This window comes from Cynara cardunculus, unplaced genomic scaffold, assembly GCF_001531365.2.
Source record: "Cynara cardunculus var. scolymus isolate 2C unplaced genomic scaffold, CcrdV1 Un_Scaffold_2951, whole genome shotgun sequence".
Classification (NCBI taxonomy): Eukaryota; Viridiplantae; Streptophyta; class Magnoliopsida; order Asterales; family Asteraceae; genus Cynara; species Cynara cardunculus.
In genome coordinates this window covers 25236-33738 of record NW_020201292.1, presented here as the reverse complement: position 1 = coordinate 33738, position 8503 = coordinate 25236, and the positions used below count along the sequence as shown (strand labels likewise).

General features: G+C 37.0%; 7 non-coding genes and 2 pseudogenes across 7 annotated transcripts; 2 read left to right on the top strand and 7 right to left on the bottom strand.

Moving 5' to 3' along the window:
- The first annotated feature begins 859 nt into the window (after positions 1-859).
- On the top strand, positions 860-978 carry LOC112503399. The gene has a single exon (XR_003067958.1). It is a non-coding gene; the product is annotated as a U5 spliceosomal RNA (small nuclear RNA).
- Positions 979-1425: 447 nt separating this feature from the next.
- On the top strand, positions 1426-1585 carry LOC112503408. Its single transcript, XR_003067965.1, has one exon. It is a non-coding gene; the product is annotated as a U1 spliceosomal RNA (small nuclear RNA).
- Positions 1586-2135: 550 nt separating this feature from the next.
- LOC112503398 lies at positions 2136-2275 on the bottom strand (annotated as a pseudogene).
- A 711-nt stretch (positions 2276-2986) lies between these two features.
- On the bottom strand, positions 2987-3146 carry LOC112503392. The gene has a single exon (XR_003067953.1). It is a non-coding gene; the product is annotated as a U1 spliceosomal RNA (small nuclear RNA).
- A 929-nt stretch (positions 3147-4075) lies between these two features.
- On the bottom strand, positions 4076-4129 carry LOC112503403 (annotated as a pseudogene).
- Positions 4130-5181: 1052 nt separating this feature from the next.
- Positions 5182-5339, bottom strand: LOC112503394. The gene has a single exon (XR_003067955.1). It is a non-coding gene; the product is annotated as a U1 spliceosomal RNA (small nuclear RNA).
- A 151-nt stretch (positions 5340-5490) lies between these two features.
- Positions 5491-5607, bottom strand: LOC112503402. The gene has a single exon (XR_003067962.1). It is a non-coding gene; the product is annotated as a U5 spliceosomal RNA (small nuclear RNA).
- A 575-nt stretch (positions 5608-6182) lies between these two features.
- Positions 6183-6343, bottom strand: LOC112503406. Its single transcript, XR_003067964.1, has one exon. It is a non-coding gene; the product is annotated as a U1 spliceosomal RNA (small nuclear RNA).
- Positions 6344-6750: 407 nt separating this feature from the next.
- LOC112503400 lies at positions 6751-6869 on the bottom strand. Its single transcript, XR_003067959.1, has one exon. It is a non-coding gene; the product is annotated as a U5 spliceosomal RNA (small nuclear RNA).
- Positions 6870-8503: the final 1634 nt, after the last annotated feature.

Genomic DNA, 8503 nt, shown 5'->3' with positions numbered 1-8503 from the left:
GAATAACAATACGAAGCATGCAAATAAAACCAGTAGAATTTTTATACAAAAAGGTTTAGAAACCACTCACCTTATAAAGCTTTTGAAAACCAAAACTTGAAACCAACTTGATACTCCAAACACTTGATGTCACCATCTTGCAATCCAGACAACTCTTCTTTAAATCACTCAAATTTCTCAAAATAGCAAATGAAGAGGTGAAGCCTCTTTTTATACTTTCCTTTTATGGAAAGTCGGTTTCACTAAGACACGCATGCATCTCAATCCCACATATACACCTATGCATATAACCACTAACACATACATGCATACATACTCCATGCATGCACACACATAGCACATGCATGCATAATATAATCATATATATATTCACACAAATATATATATATATATATATATATATATATATATTCAATTAATTCACAAATATATTCAATTAATTCACAAATATATTCAATTAATTCACAAATTCTCATACCGGCATGTATCAATTATCATRCTATCACKTAATTATTAAATCAGATAATCACGTATTAAATACCTTGGGTAATAACCAGGATCTGGTTATCACATGTTAGGGTATTTTGGTAATTTCTATTGTTCTATAGTCTAGTATAAGTAGGTGTTTCATGTGACCATTTTCATTCAATCAATACAATTCAGTTTCTCATTTCCTTGATAGTATCTAAATGGGAAAATATGGTTTCCATTGTGGAATTTATGTTATCAATAGTTACCAATTGGGAAAATTAGGCCTATTCAGTTTGAGTTGGTTTCCCACATCGTGACCTGATCGCAAATGTGTATCCAAAAATAGATGCATAAAATAAGGTCTACAGGTTGCTTAAGAAAATCATGCAGCCATGCAATGAGCACAAAGCGAACTATTCTTTCGCCTTTTACTAAAGAATACCGTGTGCTCGTTGCTTACAATGGCATACGCCTATTTTTAGAGAGGTCTTCATTTTATGAATGCCTCCTACAATTTGTAGTCTAAATTATGAAATGCATCATTTAGTTAAAGGCGAAATTGGTGTTATAAAACTGACCCTAACATTGGTGTTTCAAGATTCGCTTTGTTAAGCGAGGTTTTTTTTGTTCAATAGTGACTCAAACTCGATAATTACTAAGCGAGAGGTCAAAAAACAAGTTATATGCTCGATTTTTCAAAACCCCTATTATCAGACACTACAAATCTTGAACTTTTTATGATGATGAGAAAAATGGAATATCTAAGACAGGGTCTCACCGGTTGCAGAGCAAACACCACCAAAGCCAAGCTGCATACAAGTTATGTAACTGTGACATAGAAACAGGTTGGTTATTTTTGGCTAGATTGTTAGGGTGTCATCCCACATTGATAATAAAATGAAATATGTAGCCATGTCTAAATCTATTTAAGAAGGTGGTTGTAGAACGTTAAACATACTTACCTGGACGGGATCAATGAGCGATCAAAAAGTCTCATGGTCTAGGTTGGTGACCTCCATTGCACACATGAGGGGTGTCTGCCTAAGATCGGCCCAAGTGGTCGAGCCTACGTCATAATTTGTGACAGTAGGGGACAGTGTTCGCGCGACCCTTTCTAATTCTGAGTTTTGAACGTTTTCTCGAACTTTTCTCTCTTTTGATTATTACATAAATGGTCTCTGATTGCCCACCAAATGCCCTTCTCAGTATTGTCTCTGGGGATCGTGGCTAAACCATCCTCATTTCTGTATCAGCAACAAAAGGAAAAACCGATCAAACTACATACACCAAATATCTACAACTTTTAATCAAATCAGATTATATTATTGTTAGGTGCCAATTTGTTACCTTTTATTGAACTGGCATCTGAACGTAATTACATAGTTGTTCAAATGATTGACAATTCTTAACAGAAATGACGCTATAAAGAGGTAATTTCGATCGAATTGGTTTGGGAAAATCGACATAAAAAACACCCAATTGATATAGTTCACAAATCGAGGTTAAAAAGATGAAGTTAATCTTGACCCTTAACAATGGACGTATAGTCAACCACACACATATAGAGAGAGTGCACGAACACGCATCGGATGTGTAATGGATTTTTCAGCATGTAGTGCCTAAATTTAACTCGTTTAGAAATGATTCTTTTTAGTTGAAAGTGGAGAGGGGCTGCGCGAACACAGGCCCCCACTATCACAAATTATGACGTAGGTTCGACAACTTGGCCCGACCTTAGGCTAGCACCCTCCAATGTGCAATGGAAACCACCAACCAGTCCAACCTAAACCATCACTATAACAAAATCGGGTTTATGGGAGACTACCAATTTCTAAGCGTCCTAATAGACCTCTTTATAAGACTTGGTTTATAGGACCAATAAAATAAAACGTCATATCTAAAGGTGTTGTAATAAGTTTATATGATGTTTTTTGATGTCGTAATAAGTTTTTTAAGACATTTTTAACATAAAGTGTCCCATTAGCAACTTTATAGGACACTATTTGAAAAATTGTCCTATAAAAACAAATGTCCTATAAAAAATTGAGTTTATAGTACACTTTCTCAAAAGTGTCCTATAAAGTTGATTATGAGACACTTTATATTAAAAATGTCCTAAAAAACTTGTTAAGACGCTCAAAAGTGTCACATAAACTTATTACAACACCTTTAGATAGGACGGTTTATATTTTGTACCAGCTTTTAGCTCCGCATTTGCATTCACGTTCAGATGCCAGTTCAATAAAAGGAACAATGGCCATTCTTTTATGATGATGAGGAAAATGGAATTTCTAAGACAGAGTCTCACATAATCTGATATGATATTGAGATTGGTAGTAGTTTATTTATAAAAACTTGTCCTTGCAGAGATGTTGCAACCACCACGCAGTTTGTAGTTTGATCAATTTCTCCTTTTGTTGCTGGTACCATTTAAATACCAATTAATGGGTTTAGCTAGAAATGACGAAACAATCATAAGAGAGAAGATCGAGAAAGCATTCAAAAATCAGAATTAGAGAGAGCCGCGCGAACGCTGGCCCCACTGTCACAAATTATGACGTAGGCTCAACCACTTGGGCCGACCTTAGGCAGTCACCCCTCCTGTGTGCAATGGAGGTCACCAACCTAGACCATGAGCCTTTTTGATCACTCATCGATCCCATCCAGGTAAGTATGTTTAACGTTCTACAACCACCTTCTTAAATAGGTTTAGACATGGCTACATATTTTATTTTATTATCAATGTGGGATGACACCCTAACAATCTAGACAAAAATAACCAACCTATTTCTATGCCACCGCCTACATAACTTGTATGCAACTTGGCTTTGGTGATGTTTGCTCTGCAACCAGACAACCAGTGAGACCCTGTCTTAGAAATTCCATTTTTTTCATCATCATAAAAAGTTAAAGATTTGTAGTATCTGATAATAGGGGTTTTGGAAACTCGAGCATTTAACTTGTTTTTTGACCTCGAGCTTTGTAATTATCGAGTTTGAGTTGCTATTGAACACAAAAAAACCTCGCTTAACTAAACGAGTCTAGTAACACCAATGTGAAGGTCAGCTTTGTAACACCATTTTCACCTTTAACTAAACAATGCATTTTATAATTTAGACAACAAATTGTAGGAGGCATTCATAAAATGAAGACCTCTCCAAAAATAGGCGTATGCCATTGTAAACAACGAGCACACTAGGGATGGTGATTTGCCCCGACCCGGTGGGGAACCCGGTTCACCCGACCTGAACGGGGACGGGGATTCCCCGCTAAAACGGGTCCCGGGGCCGGGGACGGGGATCCCCGGTAGACTCAAACCGGGGACGGGTCCGGGGACGGGGAATGTTACTCAAAGCGGGGACGGGGTCGGGGCCAGGGATCCCCGGTATAATCAAACTAAAGCATACTTTTTACCGGGTTTTGACCGGGGATTGACCGGGGTTTACCGGGTTTTGACCGGGGATTGCTAGAATTTGACCCGGGACGAGATGATAATCCCCATACCCGCCGGGGACCGGGGTCGGGGCCGGGGGACGGTATTACAAACCGGGGCCGGGGCCGGGGATTACAAAACCCGCCCCATCCCCGCCCCGTTGCCATGCCTAGAGCACACGGTATTCTTTAGTAAAAGGCGAAAGAATAGTTCGCTTTGTGCTCACTGCATGGCTGCATGATTTTCTTAAGCAGCCTGTAGGCCTTATTTTATGCATCTATTTTTGGATCCACATTTGCAATCAGGTCAGGATGTGGGAAACCAACTCAAATTGAATAGGGCTAATTTTCCCAAATGGTAACTATTGATAACATAAATTCCACAATGAAAACCATATTTTCCCATTTAGATACTATCAAGGAAATGAGAAACTGAATTGTATTGATTGAATGAAAATGGTAACATGAAACACCTATTTATACTAGACTAGGATAATAGAAATTACCAAAATACATTAAAGGCCCGTTTACCAAACGCTTACCCTGGTAAGAATTTATGAGCAAAATTCAGTACGATCACTTATTTAGCGGATAAGATTTTAGTCCACGAAACGATATCGTATACAATAATTTACCCGGTAAGCGCTAACCTTGGTGAGAGTCGTTGTCCTCACTTACCGAGTAAGACTCTAGGTCCTTATCTTCGTTCTTACCGGGTACGATTATTGGTTCTTCCCATATTTATCAGTAAGGTAATGCAACTTAATAAGCACTTTGATAAACGGCTACTAACACTAGTCTAATACTCTAATAGATGCACACAACATACACACCCTTACCTTTATTATATATGTACCACTTTGCTCCACAGCCTTGAATTTCATTTTGTTTCTTGGGTGGTGGGCTCCCGCTCGTCTTCCTTTCTGGCCACCACACATGGGTGGCGACCACTTCTCCCGCCACCTTCACCCAAATTACCACTTCCACTTCTTCCACTGCCTCAAAATCTTCTACAACCTCATTATCTTAGTCATAAATCGAAGGTTTAGACCAACTCTATTTTCTCTCTTCTTTGCTTTTCTTGGATTCAGCCGCCAACTTTATACTATATACACAAGGTTTTCTGGCAGACTATTTTTGTTTAGCAGCAAGGTCTTGAAAATGGAACAAGAAGAATATACAAAAGAAGAATCTGGTATCATGGGTGCTCTTTTTGTCATTTTATTTCCCTTTAAACTATGTTTTACCAACCATAGGCTAGCACCCTCCAAAGTTGGATAGGGGCAGGACGAACACAGCCCCCAGTATCACAAATTATGACATAGGTTCGACAACTTGGACCAACCTTAGGCTAGCACCCTCCAAAGTGAATAAGAAGCCACCAACCTAAACCATGAGTCTTATTGATCACTCAGTGATCCCGTCCAGGTAAGTATGTTTTAAGATGTACAATCTACATAACTTTTATGGGGCTTGGTTCAGGTGGTGTTTATTAACCAAGCATGTTCGGTATATATCATTAGAAAGATGTTAACTGGTCTTAGAATTCTATATTTGTGATCGTTATCTAAGAGTGGGATATTTCAAATACATAATTGATAATGAGCACTTCAAAAATAGGTGTATGCCACTATGAACAATGAGGACATGGTACTCTCTAGTAAAAGGCGAAAGAATAGTTTGCTTTGTGCTCATTGCATGGATGCGTGATATTAAAAGGATGCTAAGGGCCTTCTTTTTGCACCAGTTTTTAGCTCCGCATTTGCATTCACGTTCAAATGACAATTCAATAAAAGGAACGGCAGCTATTTTTTTATCGAAGAGTTCACAAATGGATGTAAATGCATGCGACTTTTGTTCGAATCAGAAAAAAGATTATAAATTATTCAACAATTAAAAAAGGCGAGGTAAAAGCTTAATTACGGTGTCACTTACCTAACTGGCCACAGGGTGAGATTACAAAAACCAAGAATCTTACGCGGTAAGTGAGAGTGGCGAGTCAATTTTATTATAGATAAGAAGTTGTAGATATCCGTATATTATAGATGCAACAAATTGGCACCTAACAATAACATAATCTGATTCGATTAGTTTAATTATAGAAACTTGTCCTTGTGCAGATGTTGCAATCACCTCGGTGTATGTAGTTTGATTGGTGGTTTAGCCACGATCACCAGAGACAATACTGAGAAGGTGGCATTTGGTAGGCAATCATAGACAGTTTTACGTAACAATCAAAAGAGATAAAAGTTCGAGAAAATGTTCAAAACTCGGAACTGGAAAGGGCCGCACGAACGCTGTCCCCTACTGTCACAAATTATGACGTAGGCTCGACCACTTGGGCCGACCTTAGGCAGGCACCCCTTCTGCGTGCAATGGAGGTCACCAACCTAGATTATGAGCCTTTTTTATCACTCATTGATCCCGTCCAAGTAAGTATGTATAACGTTCTACAACCACCTTCTTAAATAGGTTTAGACATGGCTACATGTTTCATTTTATTTTCAATGTGGGATGACACCCTAACAATCTAACCGTAGATAACCAACCTGCTTCTCGGCCACAACCTACATCACTTGTATGTAGCTTGGCTTTCGTGGTGTTTGCTCTGCAACCAGTGAGACCCTCTCTTAAAAATTCCATCTTTCTCATCATCATAAAAAGTTCAAGATTTGCAGTGTCTGATAATAGGGGTTTGAACTCGAGTTTCGTATTTATTGAGTTTTGAGTCGCTATTAAACATAAAATAAACCTTGTTTAACTAAACAAGTCTTGTAACATCAATGTTAGGGTCAGCTTTGTAACACCAAAACGATGCATTTTATAATTTAGACTACAAATTGTATGAGGCATTCATAAAATGAAGGCCTCTCCAAAAATAGGCATATCCCATTGTAAGCAACAAGCACACGATATTCTTTAGTAAAAGGCGAAAGAATAGTTCGCTTTGTGCTCATTGCATGGCTACATGATTTTTTTAAGCAACCTGTGGACCTTATTTTATGCATATATTTTGGATACACATTTGCAATCAAGTCACGATGTGGGAAACCAACTCAAACTGAATAGGCCTAATTTTCCCAAATGGTAACTATTGATGACATAAATTCCACAATGAAAACCATATTTTCCCATTTAGATACTATCAAGGAAATGAGAAACTGATGAATTGATTGAATGAAAATGGTCACATGAAACACACCTATTTATACTCTAATAGATTCACACAACATAAACACCCTCACCTTTATTATATATATTTATTACAATAGATTCGAGTGGGTAAGTAATAAATAAAACAAGATATAGAAGTTTATAGCAGATGTTATATACTTACATTAAAAGTTTTTCAAATTAAAACAAAAAAGATCTCTTGATAAAGTAACATACCAAATTTATTTAAATATAATCGCTAGTGTTTGACGAAATATTTTGTTAGGAGACATGCAAGTAAGTTAAGATTAAACATGATTCATTAATCGATAACTAATAAAATGCAATGAATGTATTTAAGGTGTTTTAGATGTATTTTTTATTAAATGATTAGTTTAAAAAACATGAAATTTGTGGAGTTCTAAGTTACATTGGCACGCGTTACGTAAAGTTAAATGCTAAACGTAAAAAAGTTGTCCTGGTGTGGTACAAACAACTAATATCCAAGGTGAGTATCTCCAACTGACTAATATAAAGATCAGTAAAATGGCTTTTTGCCATATTCAGTGTTGAACTGTTCATCTCCGACAAAAGTGTGAGAGGAGGGTTTTGGAGGAGTTCTTTTATGATTTAGTGCATATAGACCCATAGCTTTGTATTTTAGAGTTTTAGAGACCGTTTATTGAACACTTACCTTGCTAAGCACTTACCGATTGAACATAATAAGGACCGAGAATTTTATCCGGTAAAAAGGGAAGGCAAGGATCGAGAGCTTTTACTCGGTAAGCGAGGGTGATGACTTTAATCTAGTAAACACTTACCGGTTATTAACGCTTATCATCAACCGATTTTGATGGCAATGAATGTTATCCAGAGTGGTGACTATTGCCGATAAGTACTCACTTGGTAAACAGCCTCTTAGTGTGAGGAGGAAAGCCGGAAGGTCCGAGAAGATGGATAGACTAGAGATAATAGTTGAAGTGTTATGTACATAAAATTAAAGAAGGCTCTCGTACTGAAAACTTAGGGTGGAAAAGGGTATCCATATTAAGGGTTTTAGATATTTGAAAACAGAGAAAATTTCTTCAAAGAATCTAGCAAGATTCAGAAGAATTAAGTTAATATGATCTTGAGTTCAATGTGGCCCACAATTGAAGGGGTGATTTCCTTTTAACAAAGCCGCTTCCTCCTTGATAGTCTCGTAGACATACTATCTTAATGTTGATTTATTCATTCTTCGGCAAAAGTAAGCTAATTTATTATTTGGATATACATGTTTGGATGCATAAGCTAGCTTATTAAAATGCTACTCTAAGTAGCGTTTTGGTAACTTATTGTCATTTTTTTTCAATTATAACTCTCATTGATATTAGTTATTATTTATTACTATTAACTATAAAAAATGTTAATAAAATTTAAATATTACTAATATTAAAAAATATTAATT